Genomic DNA, 22,579 nt, shown 5'->3' with positions numbered 1-22,579 from the left:
ACCACCTGCAACCTTTCAACGTTTTTATTAGTTGCCCTTCAAAGCTTAATGATTTGAAAATGCAGATACACGACAAATAACATTTTCCATATTTCAGGTTGATATACAGGAGTGTTTATAATTAATTTCACTGTAACCTAACGCACTCTCAGTAAAATCAGCATGGTGCAAGAGCTAACAGAGGTACTGTATTATGAGCACACTATGAAACTAAGCTTGACTTCTCATCTGAGAAACTTCATACACACAGAAGAGAAATGCAAACCATCTGCATTGCATCTGCATTTTGTTTATGAAGTCTCTTGTAAGGAAATCCTGCTGTAATTTGGCTGTTAAAAACTTTTCTGTCTATCCTAAAAAGTGGCAGTTGTACCTGTGCCCATTTTCCATTATGGTTTGATTATCTGTCGAAGGCATCAAGGTAATTTCTGTACTAAGGAAACCAACAGTAGTGGTAGTGCCAGTATTCATTGAACACTAGCAATTCTTTGAGAGACAGGAACCATTTTTCATCTCTCTATACCACTGCAGGGACGTTTTTCAAAACATGTACCAGCAAGATAACACGTTTAGCCTGGGTACAGAAAGAGAGGAAATTGTGCTCTTGTGCACATTCATTGTTCCCAAAAGTCATAAAGACACAATACGGCTTTAGCAAAAAGGCTAAACTTCATATCTCTGGTAGGGTTAGACCATAAGAATTAGTCTGGTAGTCAAAAAATCTGTCTGGTTTGGTAATTTAGTAGTGTTACATAACTAGTGCACAGAAAATCCAGTGATGGATGTAACAGTTAAAAAATGACACAGATAAGTTTTACTGATAAAGGAAGCAAAAATTGTTATGTTATTAATGGGTAAATTGTTACAAGCCATTAATAGCAAAACAGGTTCCAATTTACAGCTGAATTGGCCCAAAGTGTAGGAAATCATGACCTGGAATGCAGGAATGAACTGGTCTGCAAATGGACAAACGGATCTTCTGCCTCTTATTGTGCTATACCATGTGGAAGGTTATATTCTGTGCTGATTAGTATATACTCAAAGAAAATATGGGGAGAAAAAAAAATATATATCAAAGTTTGAAAAACTGTATTAGCCTAAAACCAAAAGTGAACAGAAAAAAAGATGGATGGCCACTCTTCCTCTTCTAGATGTAGTATGATATGTTTTCTCAGTGCTGCCACTGGAACAGCACATGCACAGTTGGTTTGGGGTTTTGGGGATTTTTTTGTTTGTTTGTTTTTTTTTAATTTAATGTATTTGATTAACAGGATGCCCTATAAATCATCATATTTCATCTACCACTGGCCACCAAAGTTAGATTTGCTTATTTTTATGCCTACCCACCAACAGTTACAGTGGGCTTAAAACTGGACCTCCATGCTTTCAATATTAACATTCTAGTATCTATCAAGTGTCTATTCTTTGGGTTACACATAAAGACAACTGCTTTGTACTACTGAAATAGACACTTTCGTGAGGAAGAATGAACATCATATTAAAGGGGAAAAAAAAAGGTAGCTCCTGGATGTTCCAATATTAAAGAGAGCACACAGTTGCTGTCAGTGTGTTTTTTTGAAAATTAAAGCTTTAACTATGTTTTAAAACTACTTGAAGAAGTTAAGGTAGTTTTAGAGCCTAAATTCTAGGCCCTTTTACCAGCCATTCTGTATTCACAAATAGTTCTGACATTTGAGCAGGTCGCTGCTTCATGTAAAGCTTGGATATTACCAGCTGACACATCAGTAGTCTATGTTACTGAAACTCACTGGAGGTATCCTATTCTTAAAATACCATATGAAAAGGAACCACTGGAAAGGAAATCAATACATAAAACCTGGTATTTATGTGAAATAAATACATACATCTGAGATTCTCCCACTATGACAATATGACTTACTTCAGGTGTCAGCACCATCTTAGTATCATAAACTTTTAGTACTATACCATTCTTGCTGAAGTCCTTCTATTCACACAAAAATAACCCCATCAACAACATACACTAACTTTTAAGGAAGGAGGAGAAGCACCAGGAAGTAACAGCAACTGCTAAAGACAGTAATAATCTCTCAGCCTGGTTCTCGGGAGCATTGGAAAGTGAAAATACCACTACAGCATTACTCACAACTTCTGTGACATTTATTCAACCAATGTAATCCTAACACAATTATATCTTGTGCTCGATCCAGTGCAGGATGCTATATCCCTGTCATCCAATCTAGGCTGGTAATGTCAATGAAAGTTACGGCAGTGAAAAGAAAGATACGTAAACGGATGAGTAACTGTGTAGTGACTCTGCACACTGCAAACTTCCTAGGGTATCTGAAGTTACTGCCGTATTAGGGATTGGTATAATCCAGAGACATTTGCAGATCTATTGGGAGAATTTTTCTTCCCAGATGCCCTCTTAGCCTTTTAAAAGCACTAGTGAAGCCCATCTCAGGCATTAATTGAAGAAATGACAGTCTCTTACTGCTTCCCTGCTGTTGTTCTCTGGCACCTGAAACAGGGAACAAATAACTACCCCTTCCATGTTACATAGCTGCTTGGCTCCAGCTGCAGTTAAGAGTTTGCTCAGGTATGGACAAACCGCTTCACCTTTCTTCCCCAAACAGGCTACCTGATAGACAAGCTCTGGTTAAATGAAATAGTCACTTCGTTGTAAAGAAACTGAATATAAAAAATAGCTGAAGTGTCCTCAGTGTTTGCACATGTTGCAGCACTCCACATAAATATTTCTGCAAAGAGTTGGCAAATGCTCAATCTATTCATGCCCAGCAGACTCTTTGTGGGCTACACTCATCACAGAGCAGGATGAAAACTCCAACATGCACTGGCAAAACAGCAGCAACAGAATATCTTAGTATTGAAATTTCAATTACTTTCAATTAGTATTGAAAATGAAAACACTTGACAGTGTGGCAGATGTACCTTATGTCAGCTATTGCATTTAGAAGACTGAAAAGAACTGTTTGTAGACTTGGCTGTAACGGTAGACATAACTTCATCTGCTCATGTAGACTGATAACATCTTTTTGGTTTATTGCATTTTTTTCTTATCACCAACTTGCATTGATGTCAGTGATACCTGCCTGATGAATACTTCTGTGACCTATTTTGTATCAGGAACAATCTTTTAAGATGTGGATCTCCATTCATCTTGCTGGACTAATTTTGAAAATAAAATAGAGTTTATAGGGCACTGTCACTTGTTATCTAGCCAAACATGTACTTCAGAAGTGTGAGTTTTGAGGTTAGGGGTTTTTTTTTGTTGTTTTTTAAAAGGCATCTTCCCCAAAGTATAAAAGAGACAAGAAAAATTACAATACTTAAAATGTTGCTAAAGCGCCCTTAGATACGCAGAGCTACTGCTTATTACAACCGCATGATAAACATAATTATAATGAAGATGTCTTAGCAGAATCCTAAGGACTAAGTAGACTTGCAGCCTTACTCCATGACTGAATTCTACACCTCACTGTAATTTCCCCATCACTTGTTATAAAACAAAAAATGAATACCTATCAGCAGAATTACTGAGCAAAGGCAAAATCCACCCATAGTGCACAAATGTCACTGCAGTCAAAATATACTTTTAAATATTCAGAATATATTCTTCTCCTGAACAGATTGAACAGACCTAATCACATTCCCTGTCATCACAAAGAGAAAAAACATATCCTGAATTTACACACATTTGGACACAGACACTCAACTTGAATTAGCTTCTTGTGCTGGCAATAAATAGTATTTCCCTGGTAAATAGATTAATTGATTTTACAGTGAGAATTTAACATTTTTTTTTTAACTGTTAGCTAACTGTACAGTGCATTGTTCTGAAAAGCTTCAATGGAATACCTCACATAGAAATGACAGAACAAATAATTGCTTTTGTACTTTTGAGTGAAAATATATTCCATAAAGATGATTCACTTCAAGTACTATTTATTTCTTAATATATCAAGTAACCTTGAGTATGGGAGACTTATACAGTAAGGACTTCTTCCTTGAATTAAGCTGTGCCTTATGTGATGTATAATGATGTAAAAAAGAAGAAATCATACAGGTAAATTATGTAATGATAAACACTTGTTATGGCCAAATAGTGTGCCAGTGATTCTGAATGGCTGGTCCCTTCTCTAAAACTGTTTTACATCTTGCTTAGCTCTCAGTGAAAGGAGTCAGCCTTCTTACCCAGAGAAAACAAGAGGAAGGACCAAGTTTCATTTTTCCCAAATAAAATAGTAACCAACATGGTGACTGGCCAAAAACAAGGAACCATATAGATTGACACTTCTCCTAAGAGGACAGTAAGGACACATCTGCATTTGTGCTTTAGCTTGGATCAGAAATGTGCTTTTGAAGCAAATCTCTAACTGTTCCCACTTGCTTGTTCTCCAGTTCACATCCTGGAGAAGCCTCTCAAGAACATGAACTGATTTCCTGTCAAGTGAAACAAATGTAACAAACTCCAGCCACTAATGCTCTTCTGTCCATGGGAGCAAAACTACAGCTAGTCCAGTGAAAAAACAAAAACCCAAACTCAGTGACTCTGAATGTGTAGAGTAGATATCACGACCTCAGCATGTTTTTTCACTCTACAGAGTGTATTACTTGCTAATGTAGGCTATACATACAGAGCAGGCGTATAAACTAGGATGAGGTGTCTAGCTAAACCATACAATCTAGAAGGCTTTTAGAAAGAAGTGTGTATACCACAAGAGATTCTGGCTTTATATTTTGTGTAAGTCTCCATTTCTGGGAAGTTAAACACATGTCTTGCTAAACAAATATGCTAAAAAATAATCTCTTTGTTTAATTTATAGGGCTTCTTGAAATGTTTTTTTAAGTGTACAGCATATTGATGGGTAATATATTAAAAATATAGGGTATCATGCACATTATTTAACACTTGCACATTCAGAGACAATGTGTGGACACATCCTAGACAGCAATTTTACTATTTTGTATGTTGTAGCATAGATTTTACTATTTGATTGCCTGCAGCTGACCTCCAGAATTCAATTAATTCCACTCTTTCTTTCTGCCCTGCAGTAAAAACCTCCTAGACAAAACAAACATGTCTTGTTTGTCTTCAGTTTGATCACAGGGTAGTGTGTAAAAAGCTAGTTACAAAGGGAAGTGTATTCCTCAAGATTTAAACCCATTTTTTCTGACAATTATGAAGGAAGATTCTCTCCTCATGGACTCATCATTTTGATGACTCATGCACCTTCTTAGCCTGGAGCTGGACACTCTTGGAGAAAGAACATTGGCCTAGAAACAGCACTTGCCTGATTTGAGGGTCCCAAGTTATATTTTCCCATATTTATTTATTAAGATTAGATTTACGTTAAAATGAACATTCCAGAATGGATGATGAGTGGTGTATCTATTCCTACAGTCAAAGTCAGTTTAGTTTATCTTGACCAACAGCAGTTTATGTTTCGTCCTTTCTGAAAAAAGTTTTCACATTGAATAGTTACTAGTGTGCACAATATATAAAAATTGTTTCCTTAGCATAACTAGAGTACTTAGATCACATTTGGAAACTACTGGTAAATCACTGTTAGTAAATTGAAATTAAAAAAAAATAATCAATGCTTTGTTTCCATTATTTTAAGTGCTATTAAGATGTAAAAGTAGCTATACACATCTTTCACACTGAAGTCAACACTATCTGTATGTAAAACTTTTTCTTCAAGTATCACAACAACTTGGACTCCAAGCTGTCCTTTACCTCACAAATAGCTGAGAGAGGAAAAAGAAAAAAATCTAACCTGGCTGCGGTTTAATAAACAACCTATAGCTCCATATTGAAAATGGAAATTTGGACTTGTAGGCTACGTCAAAGACAGAAGGATATTGACAATACCAAAATTGGTAGCACTACAGTCAGCGTCACTGTGGATCATATGTTTCTTCCTATAGGAACCATGAGATTCCACATGATCCCCTGTTCTTCTTAGCATTACTCAGATCATGGTATAATGCTGGTCTGTCTTCAATTTTTCTTCTCACTGACCTCCCTCTCTCTAACTGCTGTCTTCTTATCTGTCTTCCTGCCTCTACCTTTGGGCTATCACCACTTCTTTACCATCCCTTGTGAGCTCCAGAAGTGCTACCTAGGGTGTACAATACCAAAATTCATGACTTTACCTTCTCCCTCACTTCATATGCTAGCTTCTCTAGAAAAGCACACTTCACTCTTCGGAAAACACTGGCCTATAATACCCCTGTCTACTACAGTTTTTCTACTGTGAAATAAAGGATAGTTATTCTAGGTATTAGAACCCACATGATCCTTGTGTCTCTGGGCCAGTTTACGAAAGCTACTCTGTAGTCACAAGTAAAACTTACACAGTACTTTGATCCTGTTTCTCATTTGAAGGATCCCTCCATTCCATTTCCGTTTCAGGGAGAAACCTCAAACACAGCACTGAATAGAAATGTTACATAATAACAAAAGCATTTGGATTATTTGAGGTCAGCTAATTGATTAGACAATTCATACAAAATACCATGACAATTTTTTGCAGAACAAGGAATGATTAAATGAAAGTCAAAAAGCTAGCGACACCAGAGAACATTTTAAAATATTGTAGTTTTTGTCATAAAGGGTAAAATAAGGCAAAGACATTTAAGTTCTCCAACTTGTTGTGCCATATATCAGGGAAAGTGAGCACCCAGATTTGCAGAAAGACTGAGCTGCTTAGGATTTTTGTTTGGAGGAAAATAAGTTTGTTCCCCAACAGTCATCTTCTTTTGCATGCCAAGACTCTAACGAGGCCATGCACTTAGACTTACCACATTAATTACATTCTCACGCCCTAAAGGCAATGTTGTCTGAAGCTGTCCATTTTTCGTTCATTTCATAAACCATCAGAGACTGCAGTTTTCCAAATGGATTTCAAGACTTCAATATTAAAGTTACTTAAATAATAACTAATCCAACAGGCCTTAGTTTTAAAAATGGGGAAATAAACTTTGCTAAGCAAGAATCAATAGCACATAATTCTTGCTGTACGCTGTCCAGGCAATACTTCACAGATTAGTTATGTCTGATCTTCTACACTAGGGATAACTTTTGTCCTCAAGAGCCTAATACTAGAAATGGCATCTCATGACCCAAGGTTTTTTGTTTTGTTTAAATTTGTCTTATGTTTAAAATCTGATACTTGAAATTAAGAGCAATCTGTAAGGCAAAAGGCCCAGCTTGATTAATATACTTCATAATTGCAGGAAATGTTTTTTGACCCTTAGTTGACTCAAAACATTTTCTCATGATTTTTTAGCAGCATGATCTACTTCCCTAATGAATCATTCAGAATGAATGAGAAGAGATCTGCATACTTGGAAATAGCAACAGAATCTTGCAATCATTTTGAAATCCTCTATATATTAAATAGCTTTATATTTTCAAAACAAGATCCAGATGTCTAAAACAATGATACTTGATTTATGATATGCCTCAAAGATCATTTGCCTTTTTCTTCTGGCCTTGCAGCACTTCAGTTTGCTGTCATGTTGCTCTAATTCTTCTGGTTGAAAGGAGACACATAGGGAAATGTTCTCATCATCTCGTCTTTGGCATCTCACTTACATGAGTAGTAGTATAGCCTCCTAGATAGTCAGTGAAACCTCCAGAGTGCAGTTCAGAGTGTGTAAATTAGATGCTAAATGTCAGAATGTATGAATACTCTCTTAAAGAAGCATCTTTAGAAGTCATCCCAACAAAGCACAGGCTTCGAAATGAAGACAGGCAACTCAGATTTGAGCAGAAAACACATAAAATGTTCAACACATCCTCAGTAATGCAGATAAAAAGAACACTACCCAAAATTCTTTCCCCTGCCCACAACTTAGTAGCTCATGAGTCAACTGCAGATCTCATAATAATACATCACATTGTTTCACAGTCACACTAGACTTAACATTTAATTATTAAAGTACCAATTTTTTTTTTTCATATGCATTATGTAGTTAACTAGTATGACAGCTCTTATTTATCAGCAGCTAACAAATGTAGTCAGCTACTCTATCAAGATGGGGAATATTCTTTCAGGCAGACTTAGTATCAGGGAGGACCCACAGTTCCAACACTACCACACCCAGCTAGGGTCACCATGTACGAGTAAAATTAATAGAAAAGGTCAAATTGTTTAACAGCATTATGAAGTAACATTGTTAGAGTCAGGAAGAAATCTTCTGATTATTTATCAACACCATCAGCTGTAGAACAAAGAGTTGAACATAAACCAGGCAAAAACATTTTACTCATTAAAAAGGAAACTCATTTACTCACTAAAAAAGTAGTCCTAAAGAAAAATCAGAGAAGGTAATCAACAAAAGATATGCCAGACTGATTTTAAACATCACAAAAAAAGCACAGTATCGCACTGTATTCCATATGAAGATGAATGCAAATATTTCAGACCAGAAGATCAGACTGGAATGCATATGGCAAGATTGGTTTTAGTCACATAGGTTAAATGTGAGGACATCTGCACTGCTAAGAATAAAAGGACTCAGATCAATGTAAATAACATCCCCGTACTTTGTGTTCTTTAAACAATCAGCCAAATAGTTCAATTAAAATGTTAAAACAATGCTTTTCAGCACAGAAATATATATGTATTCTGCTAAATGCTAAAAGATACCCTAGAGTCTTTCCATGCACCAGGAGCAAATCTGGTATTTATTTTTCCCAAGTTCAACCTGTTTTATTTCAATAAGATGCCCCCAAATCTTTTTATAATTATTTCCATTGCTTATAAACATAATCTCCTGGTATTAGTAAATTAGCTTGGCTAAATATAGCAAGAAGCACTCATGTTTTATGGGGCATTTTCTTTGGTATGCAGCTAACATAAATAAAACGAGCAGAGAGAAGTTGGCAGTGTTCCACTGACATTACATCACTTTTCCTTAATAGGAAACCTCTCTGCAACTTAACATCTTGCTTTAAACACTCAGAAGTGTCCACAAAGTCTTCAGTGAGGATCATCATATAAGGCCAGTAGTTAGCCACAAAGGACTAGAACATAGAGCTGGAGCTCCCCGTAAAACATTGAAAAGAGAACTTCTAATGAAAACCTTCTTTAAATTGTCACCAACTGCAGAGCAAGGGAGTTGCATAATCTCTAACAAGAGATATGTGTAAAATGTACATAATTCCAGTAAAAAGCAAGGGATGAAGTTCTAATTCCTATGACTTTACTTCAGTAGACTCAGGATTTCCTCTAGAAACCTTAGAAAGTGACAAATTAAAAAGAGAGGCCTAATCCACCAGTCAAAAGTAGGACAGACACAAGCATCTACCATAGTTTTATTTGCTGCTTGCTCTTTGTGATCCTGAAAAAGACAAACCCTCTATTTTATGGTACCATCAGTACCATCCCTTATCTCTAGTATGACATTATTTTGAAGAAATTAGTTAATTATTGTAAAATATTATATGATATTCATTTGCTAAGAGCCAGATGTTGCCACCCATATGTGTTGAGTTTTCACCACAAATAATAGGACTCCTTGACCGTACACAATAAAAATAAATGTGCAGCAAAACCCAGTGGACCTACAAGGTTTTTCTGAGAAAAAGATAACCTTGCACTCAATTTTTTGCATCCATTACTAAGATTGCTAGACTTCATTGTTTGTGTCATATATTGAGAGACAAAAAGCAATCAACATCGTACATGAAGAATAGAAGTGCCCAGAGAAATTTATGTTCATGCTGTAATTAATGTAAACATAAATTCCAGTTATTGTATTTGTAATGCACAATTGCTGAGCAATAATCCAAGTCCTGCTTCAAGTCTGCACGCAGTATTTACTGGCATGGAATTTTACTGAGAGCATAATTTATTTAGGCACTTTCACACACACACACAAACACAAAAATGTATTCACCACAGTACAAAAAGTCAGGGTAGGTCATTTTGTCCTCTGCTTTTTCCAAAAAAGTTTGAAAGGAGTTCACTGAGTGGTTCCTACTGCTCTTAGTGGCAGCTGTGCAGCATACAATCTTTGAAAATTTACAGTAAATGTTGCCATGTTTATATCAGTGACTCTCAGGAACGAAAATGCTAATCAAGTAAAGGTATGCAGCAAATAAATATAAGATGGAGTACACTGAATACCACTGTGAATGCTCTCATTTAGGAATCACGTGGTCTTACAATGCCATGGATTCTCTGTCCCTCTTACTCAGTAAGATATCCCCAAATACTTCTGTGTGCCCTTCCCTGTTCTTTCCCACCCAGTTGTAATGGCACAACAGTTTAGGACCCTTACAGCAGAAGGAGCAAGTGAATTAAAAGTTGAAAGTAACTCTAGAACTGGGTGGATTGGTGGTTTTCTTTGTTGGTTGGGGGCTTTTTCTGTGGTTTTGGTTTGGGGGTTGGGGGTTTTGTTTTGTTTTTTACACTTGGATCTGTTCACTGCTTCAGATTAAAGAGCACCCACCCAAAAGGTTCTGCTGGTGCAACAGAAGGGTGGGCACCTGAAAGCTGGACCTCTCACAGCTCATACTGCCTGGGAGGAAGTCCTTTCCAAGGTAGGGTTTGTGAAACCATACCTTTAGTTTGTAATCGTGAAGGGTAAGAAAGAACTTCTATATCCACTTTACTTCTGAATGGCAGCGTCTGAACAAGATCTTTATGTTTTAATTCACATATACATTTTTAATTCAACTGCCCTATAATTAATGAAGTCTTTAATGGAAGCCAAGCCGAAGTTTAGGTTATAACACAGAAAAGTGATTTTAAACTGGTCAGCATGCACAATGAATAACTGGAGTAAATTTCACCTCCATTGCTGGAACTATCTAAAGATTTCAAATAGAGGGTATTTGTGCAACACTAACACACTCTCGCCAAGTGCACAGTACAGGCCTTCATGTCACTAAAAATGAAGACATGTAGCTTAAGACTTGATTGCCTGAATGACAAAGGTATAAATAACAATATTCACTTGACCAGTTTCATCTTTGTGTATTTTTGCTGATCCATGAATTGGCTTCTTTAGGTTTTCTTTATTCTAAAGCCATATGCAGAATTATTAGCATCAGCCAATGCTCATTTTCTAAAATATAATTTTAGCACTGGTTTCAATTAATGCCTAGCTTTCAGAAAAGGTCAGGGAAAGCAGAGGAATTAAGTTAGACTCTAAACATAATTTTAAATAATATGACGGCTATATTTATTTAACATTAATCAAATCTTAGTTACAATAAAACTTCACCAAAACCTGCTGATTGGACAACATAGTTCCTGTTAAATAAGTTATTACAATTCTCTGTTAAGTTTCAACTATTGTACTGTGTTGCTCTGTCATTTTGGAAACAGAGAAAACATCTGCTAAAATGAGCTGTAATGGAAAAAATTCAACTGCAAGTCTCTCACTCATCCATCCCAGCACTATTATTATGCAAGTTAGCCTGCTATATATAGCAGCTACAAGAGGAACTGATATGCTAGCTGGGCATGTACATGTCGAATCTATCATCTTTTTGTTCTATCACAGAAAAAACAAGCTGCAACAGCTTTCCAAACTCATGTAAATGAAGTCAGGAATTCAAACCAGTAGCCTGTGTGTTCAGGCACACAGACATTCCATTGAAACTAACGGGAGCAACAGTAATCAGTAGCTCTGAAAATCAGGCAACTTTTGTATGAATTAAACTTCATTCAATCAAATTTGAAAATTTACATTTAAAAATTCATCCATGTATTACAAGAATTTGTTTCAAATTTTAGTTTGTGCTTTAGGAGTAATTTTTTAAGGTGAATTAAGTACCTCAGTAATTTGCCTTTACGCAAATGGCACAGAAATACTTGGAGATGCACAGGTTTCATACCCAGGTCCCCAGTTAAGTCCAATCAGTAGTGACAGAAATGGAAAACATCTGATGAGCATTTGGTATTGTGATTGAAGTGGGTCAATCTCCACTCTCTTCCTAGAAAAGTTGTCACAAAGTTTAAATATACTACCTTCATGTCAACCTTTATCAATAGATTTAAGCAGTGAAAACACAGAAATTTCTCTTCCATGCCTGGAAAATGTCCCTATACAAAAAGGAGTGTGGGAAATTTTTTGCAGATATTAACTCAGTGTCCCTTGGTGTCACACTGGAGTCTCTTCCAAGTTTTAATTAAAAATTCAGATCACGGGGAATGCTTATCATGGCATACAAATCCAGGTAATTTAAATAACAGCAATGAATGATGTCATCTGCTTTAAAAATTGGAATAGAAAAACCTTCCCATTAAGGGGTATGGCAGAATTTCTCAGAAGCTCAGGAGAACTTCTTTTGCTAAATGACCATGGAAAAGGCAATAATATGCAACTGCAAAGATCCACACACATTTATAATAGTTCCAGTTTCAGGTACTATTGACATATTTTAGCATCTTTTATGATTTACACAGTCTAAACTTGCTTTGTTACTGCTACTTAATGATTTGACTGCCTGAGCTACAGAAAAGCTACAAACATACCAACTCTTCCCAGTACAGAGAACTGTAAAAAAATTAATAGTTTTAAATTAAAATGTGAATTCTGCATTGCAAAACTAGCATAAGACGACTGCAAGCCAAAATAAACTAAATCTTGAAAAAGATCACACAACAAAGCCTCAGAAGAAACTGTACCACCATCAGGTGAATAACAGTTTAAAATATCTAGAAATATTATATAAATCAGAAGGTATCTCCTTCAATACCAGCTAAGTATCACTCAGCTGTGGCTTAACAACCACTTGTACTAATATTCTGCAGTAGTTTTAGCCTACAGTACTACAGTTTAGAAATGTTGCTTTTCCCTCTGTTTTGAACTAGGAAACTAGAGATGAAGGAATTAGTTGGGCTGGTCTATAGGCAGAATTATACCAGAACAGATACTTCTACCACAACAGGTACTCCAAACTACTTAGGTGTACACACTCATTCTGGAACAGAAACAGCCAAGTTTAGAGTTAATGAGGTGTAACGAATTAAACTTGACACTTCCTAGAGACTTTTATAATTTTGTGTTATTCCCAGCTATAGCCTGACTTGGCATAGCCTGAATATGATGTACAACACTTATTTCTCATTGCTTACGTACCCTTCAGTTTTTAGGCCAGTGCGTAAATTCATCAACAACAGTAAATGTAATCCTAATTTTACTGGGGAACAAAAAAATCCAAACATGTCACAGATAAATCTTAAGAGTTAGGACCTCAATGAAAATTTGATTAGAAGGGCAATTATTCAAAAACACTGGACAATATACACTATTATCACAGCAAAACTACTAGTATTTTCTGAAAAAAGGGCACAGAAATGGTTCCATTACACCAAAAGCACGATAGTTTAAACACATGTCCTGGTCCCCACAACATGCTAATCTGCACATCAATGTGCAATATTCATATGACAGCAATCTGTACAATTCAAGACCTGATAACAGATTACAAGAATATTAGGCACAGTCAGCAATTTACAGGACAACCAATTAATTTAGACCTGAAAGTATACATCCAAGAACATCCAAGGAAAACTCTGAAACATTGAACTGCTTCTTAGACCAATTAGGGAAATATGTTTTTCATATGTCCCACATCTTCCAAAAAGGCCTTTCACCACCTCTTTCTTGTCCTTTATGCAGCATGCTGCAGTTACCTCTACCAACTGTGAAAGCTTAAATTATTCTACAAACTTTGCCAGTGGTCAGTGGTTTTAGCAAACCCAAAATTTTCCAAAATGAAGGGTGATTCATTGAGAAACTAATCATATTGGTAGCTTCCTTCGTTTTTAAGTGACTCCTGACAAAGACATTTTCAATTTCATGCAAAACAGTGGACAACCTATCACAAAACTCTTGAGGAATCTGAGGTAATTAAATAGAGGAAGCATTTGAGAATAATCTCAACAACCAACCACAAAGATTAACATCAGTAACTCAGGAAGCTTGACAGCAGATTTCTGTGATTCTTCCTCTATCATAAAGACCATCAGTGATGACAGAGACATAATTTCCCTAACTTGAAAGCACATTAAGTATTATTTAATTATGGTTTTGTGAAGAATTTAATCTCTCGGACAAGCTGCTTCTGTCTTGTATCACTCTCTATATGAAGCACTGGCATTTTTTAAACATTTCCATTAATTAAAAAAGTACCATTCACATGTTTTACAAACGTCTCCCAAACATCCCAGTTTCACTCTAGTTAGTCAATCCTCTATTACTCTGCATAACCAACTTTGCCAGTACTGGAAATTCTGGCAGACGTACCAAACCTTTTTAGAAAAAGGGAGGATACTTAGTAAAAACATTAGGCACCTTAGAGCTTTGTCTGTTCGTACAAATTCTCTCAACCGCCCCAAACTTTCATCTACTACAGATCAGCTTCCTGCTTAAATGCATTCCAACTCTATTCTGCTCTGCTCTTTATCAATGAGCTTGTTACTTCAAATATTAGCATTGCAAACAGTTCCTCTAATTCAGTACTCATACAAGAATTCACTCAGTAAACAGGGCCTGCCTTTTGCATTTGTAGGCATTAATGCTTAAAGCACAAGTATCTATCTTCTTAATCCAAAAAAGGACATAATGTGAGCGCTGTGTTTTAGTTGCAAACCAATAATTAGCCTCAGTGGCAGACAGAGCTCTTTTGTAATTCATTATAATTAACTGTCCCTAGGTCACTCCTGTTTTCTAGTTACAACGTACCACCAGAAAAGTCCAAAGTTTGCACCTAACAGGAACGTTAACTTTATAAAGTTACAGAAGTACTACAAAACAGTCTTCAAAGAGTGTTGGAAGTGAGGATGAAGTAGCCTTGTCTGGCAGTTTGTAGGAGGAGCAGACTGCAGTCAGAAGAGGATGAAACCAGAAGTATTTTATTGCCTTTTAGTAAAACAACATGCTAAATCTAGCATTAAAGATATCAATACTTTTTCTGAACCAAGCATTTCACCACACAAAGAACCATGCCCATAGATAACAATCAGATCCTTGTAAGAAGTATAGGAATGGCTTGCTTCATCTCAAGACATGCATGGCAAAAGAACCTGAAACTAATTTATAATTATAACATTTGCGCTCACATGTTAATGCCCCGATTTATTACTGTGGTCTGTAACAAACAGAACATCCACTACTTGTGTGTGTGTTTCTGGGGTCTAAATTTCTTGATACTCCTGTGAACCTGCAGAATCCCTGTAATTGTCTGTTTGTGATAAGAAAGCTTCCAGTGAGGTATCATAGACCAGCTGGACATGCTGAAGCTTAGACAGGCAATCACAAAACCCTGCTCCTTTAAAATGTCAGCTCATGCTCCAGAAAGCATTGCTTCCCTCCTTAAAAGATTCCTCAGAGTTGAAATTGGGTCCTTGATCTTGGGCTAACTGTGATGCATGTGGTCAGTGCTGAGCTTCACCATCCTGGGAATGGTTCCACCACACACTGGTCCGCATACCACATGACGTGCCTTTAACATATAGGCTAGATTACTGCAATATGTTCCAGCTATGGCTGCAGAGAATGCTCATGTGTTGGTTGCAGCTGGTTGCTGACAGCAGCCATCCAATTGGTGGGAGAGCAAGGGAAACATGGCAAAGAGAACCTGATTTCTGAGCCTTCTGCTCATTTTTCTGGGTATTTCATATGATTCAGATAGATGTCATTATTCACATTAATTGGCTCTTTTATACCTATCCATTAGCATGACCACTAAATTTTGAAGGGATGGGGGACACAGGAACCTAGAGTTTTAGAATCAGTGTATAATTTTTATTTCTAAAATCTCGGAAACACTTAAAGACTCTGTGTTTTATAGGCCAGAGACAACCATAGAACTAACCTCAGAGTCAGCAGCTGAAAGTTCATTCTTTGTTTGAGAAGATGTTGATATATCATTTTGGTTTTATGTTAATAGGCACTCCTTTTTTCTCTCCATCTATGTAGACAAATATGCATGCAACACTCATCTAATTCAGTTGCATATATATGAAAGCAGCTTCTATCCTCAGCTTTTTTTCCCTGAAAGTTCTGTGTCCTATGAACACAAATGTTCCTGAAAAACAACTGATATTAAAAAAAAAAAAAATTCTTCTTTTGTAAAAAAGAAAGATGATGTTTAGACGGTATTTTAATATAAAGCAGAAAACGGAAGCAAACATTTTCCAGGAATTCCTGATTAAAAACTTAAGAAAATGTTAAATGGTTAATAACCTCAAAATCTCTAGCAGAAACTCCAAAAGCCACTAAAGATAAAAGAATGGAAACCACATGTAACATCCTAGAGACTCATAAGACAACATAATGTACTTTCAATATAGTTTGAACTTCCGTAGTCTCACTTTATAAATTCGATTTCATATGTCTGCAGAAACTGATAGAAGAGGTGTCTCTCTTTTTTACATTACATACAGATCTCCAGATTTTTATAAAGATAGAAAAACTATGAAGATTTATAGGAAACCAAGACTTTCTCCCTAGAACATAGCCAAGCAGTATGGCAAACTATTTACTGCCTGAAAAAATAGGCTACAAAGGTTAGACACGAAAGAATAAACATGTGATTTGGTGAGGACATTGAACCTAGGTGTGTGAGAATTATCATGGATATATGGAAACTATCAGGTAGCTTTAGAAGCAGAAAGACAATAGAATTTGGCCATGTCAGATGAAGAAACAGGTCTGTTGTGGAAAAGAAAACACCAAAGACTCTGACTCCTCACTGAAAGTAATCTGCAGTTTATACAGCAAAATACACAGTCTGGTGTCTTGTCAGTTGAGTAATACTGATGAACACTTCTGAAGCCCAGGCACTATTTTCATGAAAATGTCTGAAAGACATTCACAGCTACACACCAACACCTCTATCAGCATGGATATCAATACTCCCTTTAAATTTTCTTTACATAATTCTGGTTTCAGGCACCTTGGATTTGCACAGAAGTAAACGGCATCATCTTGCAACAGACTCACCATCAGTAATGCAATACCAATTAACTCATGCTTTCATTTAATTCCCTAAAAGTTTTGACAGGAAACACAGATCACACACAAATAAAGAGTGCATGAAAATACCCCAATCCACAAAATAGCATGACCACCTCTGGGGTTTTCAAAGCCTCACTTGTACTAAAAAATTCACTAGGTCTTTGGTCCCCGCAAAATACAGCCATAAATCAGGCTACCCTCCTGAAACCTTCAAACACCGAAAAGAAAGGCTTTATATTTCAGAGCCAAAATAAGTACAGTGAGGTGGGCTGGAAGAAATACAGCACCACTGGGTTTCTGTGCAAGGAAACTCTCCTTTCATTTGTGCAAAACTTTCTATGTTGCCTTGGTGAATCTGCTCCACTAGCCAAAGTCGGCTATTAAAATTGTTTTGCACTTTAATAGCTGCTTTAAACAAATCATCCCCATGAGTCAGATACAGATTTTTACTTATGCTTTGTATGGACACACACACACATATATTCACACACCATTAGATTCATATGCACACAGAAACAGACTTGCATTGTCTCCTCTCATAAAAAAAAAATCTGCATTATCTGTTCTTTGAAGTCAGAAACATACATTTTACACACATCTGCATGTACATATGCACACAGTGTTTGAAACACAACTAAAGAAAGAATTCTGTTTCTAGTGACTACTTTCATACTGCAATTCAGCCTATTCAGAAGAATGAATTCAGCCATAGAGTAAAAATTTAAAAAAGATGACAAAATCCAACTACAAAAAGAACATAATGATCCTTTTTTAAGCGTAAGTCTTCCAAGTTGTGAGTAAGGTGCAAAAATGGGTAGGAGCAAGCCCAGTTTAAAGCTTGGCCTAAACCCAGTAGGTTGGCTCTCTTGAGAAAAGTTGCTGTAACACATGCAGGTCTTGATTTAAACCAGATTTCTGTATTCGGTGTGGCTGAAGAACTGGGGTCATACTTTTTAAATGATTCTGTAGCAGAAGCAGCACAAAAAATCAAAATATTCCATACTCTTTTTCTATTCACTAGAGCCCAGGCAGAAACTCCTAATGAAGTTTCTCCAGCCCACCAGATACTGCCTGCATGCATTTCTTGCTCTCTGAAGTGGATTCTTCTTCATCATAGGAGAGGAATTCTTTTTAAATTGCAATTTAAAAATTAAATCCAGCTGACTGAATCTCCACCTAAATTCAATGCTTTTAAAGCAAAGTTCAGTCATTTTCTTGTAAATGCAAAGATTAAAACAAACCAGCTTGCGATTGTAAATGCAAGCAGTTAAATACTGATGTTGTAAATTAATTCCCTATGTTTTCCCATTATTTACATGCACACCTCAGGTACTGTGTTGCTTTAATGAGTACAGTAGCATACAAGACAAGAATATCAATCTTCACTGTGAATTTGATGGGGTTAGTTGGTTGGTATAAATGTTAACATTACTAAAACAGATTTTTGCATGTTAATCTATTTTTACATTTCAGCCTGGAAAAAAAATGTAACCATGTTGCCAATGAAAACCAAAAAATCTTTTCCTGTACATTTCTGCTGGCTGACACATCATGTCTGCAAACAATTGTCTTTCTCTAGAAAGCCTTCACTTTATACAAATCCAAAAGGACAAATGAGACACGTGCCATCTTATGAACATTTACCAAAACTTGGACACTTTGGCAATGCAGTATAGCAGCTCTTGACACACAGACTCAACTCTACAACTAAATAACTCTTCCACATTTTTAAGGCTTAAGTATGAACTCAGACCCACATTGCCACTTTCTGTTTGAAGTATTCTAGTGAACCGTGATGTAAGATTGGTTTCTTCAAAAAGAAGAATGGGTCTTTCTTCTCCTATGTTTTAAGACCAGCACATATAATGTAGACCGTCTTCTGAAACTGATACCAAACAAAATCAGGAGCCCATTTCAAGGAGGAATTTCAAGAGGAACATTTTTTGGTGACATGAAGGAATAGAATTCCCCAAGTCTCAGAAGAATGTCCTGGGAAGGACTGGAATGAATTCTGAATAACTGCTACCAAAGGATGGTTTAAGATAATCTAAGTTAATCAAAGATTTCTTACTCAAATCATCCCTGAAGAGATACGCACACTATGCAAACTAGGGAAAGCAGACTCAGTTGTTTCTTGGCTCATCTCACCCAGGTGCACCAGGCAGAAAAAGGCCCAGCAATAAAATTGAGCTCACTGTATTTATTTATTTATTTTCATAAAAATAAATGCTGTTTATCTTAAACTCCTTCCCTTTGTGGAAAGGGAAAGCACAGGGGAGTGCCATACACAATACACTAATTACAATCAATTTCTGCTTCAATAAAGGAAATACAAACTTCCTGCCTTGGCAAGGGCTAGAATGTCTCAAGCAGGTGGGATAAGGACCACGTTAAGTGTCTAGACAGCAATGAGGAGGAAAAATATTTCCTAAGTTTTCTGTTTGTGTGCTAATCCAGAAAGTGTATTTCACATGTAAAAAGAACTCCCTTAATTATTGGTTCTCCTTCTATGATAATTATGATGGTATAGTAAGCATTTTTTTTTTAAATTAAATGAATACCAAAATGTTAAATGATCTGTAATGCTCCGGGAAGTTCTGACACTTGTGGTCACAAAAGACTGTCCTCTTCACTTTCTGCAGAATAAGAGGTTAAAATGAATCTTCAGGGCATACTATAACTTGCTTAGTAATTACTCTGTATGTATTCTTCCTAATTTTTCCAAATGGATGTATTATCACTATGAAATCATTGCTCAGTATTGCTATTACTGAGTGGGAGCTTCACTCCAAAGGGAACTGTATTACTTAATCTAGCACTGAAATGCTATCTGTTAAGGAAACAAGAATATTCCCAGGATGGAAGATGATTCATGAATACAAGATTCCATAGGCATATTTTGATTAAAGAATATTCCCAGGGTGAAAGATTTCCAGCCAATGATTATGTTCTCAAGAATATATGGGACTATCAGTTAATTAATATGTTCTACATAACCCTGAAATTTTTATTGGGAAAATAAAATCTTAGGGCCACCAACTCTTCTCAGGTCAGTAAAGGTCCAGTAGACCCCCAAATATTTGAAGACTCCTTCCTTGGAGAGTAAACAGCAAATGAAAAGACACATGACAATAACATAAAACATTTCATATGGAGATTATGTAACTAATAGTGCATATGGTTATTTTCATCTTTCAGACAGTTTCTTCTCACTGTACCCCATTCAATTCCCTTATGTACACATTTTCATCTTAGAAACTCAGCTTTTTTAAACCAAAGGTCTTTATCTTCATGTCTTTCAGGTTTAGTGCCTACCAATATTCATAATCTACAGGAAAATATGCTATACACACAGAGAAAACCTATATACACGACATCACACTGATTGACGGTCTACTCTGCTCCCAGGTGCATGGGTCCACATTAACGATGGCATGACTAAAATCACAAGGCAGCTACTTAAGCAGAGCTGGTTGAGAAATTCATTTGCTGTTTGAAGAATACAATATTTTCCCATCAAATACATGACTTTACAAGTAAAATCAGTTTACTTTGCCCAGCTGAGAACTAGGTAAGTTTAATAAGGCAAGTGTTTCATGGATGATTTTGAAGCAGAGTAATAGAAAGAAGTTCTGCACAGCAGAGAAAGAAGGAATTATCCAAGTGGGCTGACCAGCATCCCACAGGTCACTTCCAGCCAGACTGCTCCCTTTGCCTTCCAATGCCCAAAGCCCAACAGCTGAACATTACTCATCAGATTTACCACTGCATCCTTACAGAAATGGAGGCATGCTGTTCCAACATAGCTAACATAGCTATTAGAAATGGCTGCTGCAGTTATACAGACCACACAGTGGATGACAAAACTGCAACCACACTCTTGTTTGTGGAGAGGTTAGGCTATCATGCCCTCCAGAACTGTCGTATAAGCTCAAAAAATTCTTCACTGCAGAGCAGAGAATAGTGAGTTGCTTCCTGTTGCCTGGAACCATAGATCTCAATAATTACTTTACAATAACTGTAATTGTACAAAAACAATAATTACTATAGAATATACTTTGCAAAGTTGTACGTTGCAATCATCACACAGTCTCTGCAAGGAGAAAGCAGTAGACTCAGGCTAGTCAAAAATAATAGGCCCACAATAGGTGCATGAGTGTCCAGCAAGATGGCCTTGGCCAGGAAAATATATACAGCTGTTCTGCTGTTACCAAAAAAAAAAAGAGAAATTGAAAATCAATTTGAAGATAATAGAGAATTTTCTAGGATTTCATTAAGTATAAGAACATAAAAACATGTATTTTACAGCAGTGCTTTTTAATGGAATCCTGATACATGAGGCTGCTTATTGTTACTTCAATCACACTTTAAATTTTCAGAACAGTTTTTCACTGAAAAAAAAAAAAAAATTTGGTTGGCTCTCAAAGCTAAAAGAAAAGCTATGTGACGTATATCTGTCAACGGCTAACAAACCTTTACCACACATCCACCCTTCTGATTTTAGGAAAACTTCTGTCAGATTGCGGTGTATGGTAACTTGGTAAAACTCGACTTTGTGATTATCAGGTTTCTACTATCTCAAAGATGAGAGAAATGTTTTTATCCAAATGAGACACTCCTAATTCCAACAAAATCCTACCTGCTTATTCTTAAGCATTTCAAAAGTTGTAAGAACATCTGTATACCACCTACCCAATGTTCCCAGTATCTTTTATTCAAGCTCTTATCTCTTTGCCCCCACCTTTTCCCACAGGGTTTCTCCTCCTGGCCAGGCAAATTAGTACTAGAATATTATTTCACAGGCAGTCAGTTCTTTCACGTTTTGTTTCCCATCCGAAAGCAGGATGCAACAGAATCTCTCTCAGAATCCTGTTCTCGCAAGTATTTGCGCCCTTTTTCATAGTGAAATGATTTAGATACAATCAATGGACATGGGCTGAGAGCCATTTAACTTTTTATATGTTTTTTCCATCCTCTTGTTATCAGTTCTATATCTTAATCCTTCTATGTCTGGTATGCATAGTGAATCACAAACCAGCTCTGGATGCCTGGAAACTGTTGGACTTCCTTAAGAACATTATCATAACTTTTCCCACCCCAGAACTCCAGTGGATTTTGGTGCACGTAGACTTGTGAGCAGACATAAAACTTTCTGTACAATATGTAACACATCTTATGGAGTTAATTTCAGAAATATAAAGTTTGGTCCCAGGAATCATGGTTTCAGTTCAATACAGCCACAGAACACTATGGAAAAACAGTTTCTTGACCTCAAAGCCTGATGAAACATCGACTGTGTCCACTCCTATTTTTAGATGTATGCTCTGCAGTGCAATATTCCTTAATATAAGGCTGACCCAAATGTTCCAACAGCAGACGTTGGTTTCTCTTTGATAGCCAATGCATATCTCTGCTTTCCAACTTTCTGTAAACACATCATTATAAGGAAGGCCAGCTTTACTTTTCCCAGCCTTCTTTCTAATTATGCGCCCCCTGCCAGGAAACTTTCACTTTTTCTTTTTTTTTTTTCTTTTTTTTTTATTTGCTACTAAAATTTAAACAAATGTCTGCTGCAGACTTGGAAAAG

The 22,579-nt window shown here is 36.5% G+C and overlaps 1 protein-coding gene across 8 annotated transcripts in view; it reads right to left on the bottom strand.

Annotated features, from left to right (window-relative positions):
- The window catches only part of PALLD (palladin, cytoskeletal associated protein), a 211,482-nt gene that overhangs the window by 44,442 nt on the left and 144,461 nt on the right, over positions 1–22,579 (bottom strand). The window lies entirely within an intron of this gene.

The sequence above is a fragment of the Harpia harpyja genome, chromosome 2 (genome assembly GCF_026419915.1).
Source record: "Harpia harpyja isolate bHarHar1 chromosome 2, bHarHar1 primary haplotype, whole genome shotgun sequence".
Lineage (NCBI taxonomy): Eukaryota > Metazoa > Chordata > Aves > Accipitriformes > Accipitridae > Harpia > Harpia harpyja.
The sequence above is the reverse complement of the archived record's forward strand: the minus strand, read 5'-3'. Positions and strand labels throughout refer to the sequence as shown.